Source organism: Dipodomys ordii, unplaced genomic scaffold, assembly GCF_000151885.1.
Source record: "Dipodomys ordii isolate 6190 unplaced genomic scaffold, Dord_2.0 Scaffold190, whole genome shotgun sequence".
NCBI classification, from domain to species: domain Eukaryota; kingdom Metazoa; phylum Chordata; class Mammalia; order Rodentia; family Heteromyidae; genus Dipodomys; species Dipodomys ordii.
This window is the reverse complement of record NW_012267406.1, coordinates 2,146,968-2,147,991: the sequence shown is the minus strand read 5'-3', so window position 1 is coordinate 2,147,991 and position 1,024 is coordinate 2,146,968.

Genomic DNA, 1,024 nt, shown 5'->3' with positions numbered 1-1,024 from the left:
GGGGAGGGACATACAAAGCAACAAAGAAATCATCTTATAAAACATTACTGTAACTAAAGGTGGCCCTTTAAAATTTATTGTAAATAAAAATGCATTTCACTTTTCTTACGTAATATAATTGAATCTTAAGTGATTTTTTTAAATGTGTCATTATAAAACTAGGACTCAGACTACACATAAAATTTTTCATCATTTATTTCAAAATAGTGGTTAGATCATTTTCTAACAGACACAAAGTCCTGTTTTGTAGTTTCTTCCATCTGTTTCTGGTAGCTTCAGTTATAGATTACTGGCTACACTCCGAACTCTCTCAGAAGGTACCTCGTCTGCTGCCACACACAGCACAGCACAATCGAGTCTCCAGTAACACTGAATGCCCAAGGAAGAAAGGTTTAAATATTTGTGTATGACCACAAACACTGTCCACACTCAAAAATACTGCAAGAGATAAACTATTTTTACCTCTCAGTGTAAGTATAAAGGACTTATTTAACTTTAAATTTACATTTAGAATTTCTGTCTTAGCCTACTGGGAGAGTGGGAGAATAATTTTAATTATCTGATAATGAGAACATAAGGTAAAAAGCATTTTCAGATGTAATTTCCCACTGGAGGGAAAAACCATGGATTTCTATTTAACAGTGTGCTGGTATTTTTAGAAGCCAAAAGTAAATGAAATGGTAAAGGTAATTAATCTGTGTGATGCGTTATTAAATCTTTAGGAATAATTAAAATTCTTTGGAGACAAAAAAAAAACTGGGGTGGAAAAGTGATTTCAAAAGAAGCCATGGAGTCACATCACCTACTCTCCAAGGTAAATTATGTTAACTCCGCAGCTTCCCTGTATATAAAATGCAGTTACTCTAAACCTGCCAAATCCTGTGGTGGGGAATAGTTAAAATGTATTTTAGTGTTACTTATTATTTTGTTTTAAAAATTTCTGATGGGAATAACCTATTGGATACATATTTGCATAATATCTTTCCATAATATCTTTCCATGCCAAACCCTGTGGTGGGGATTA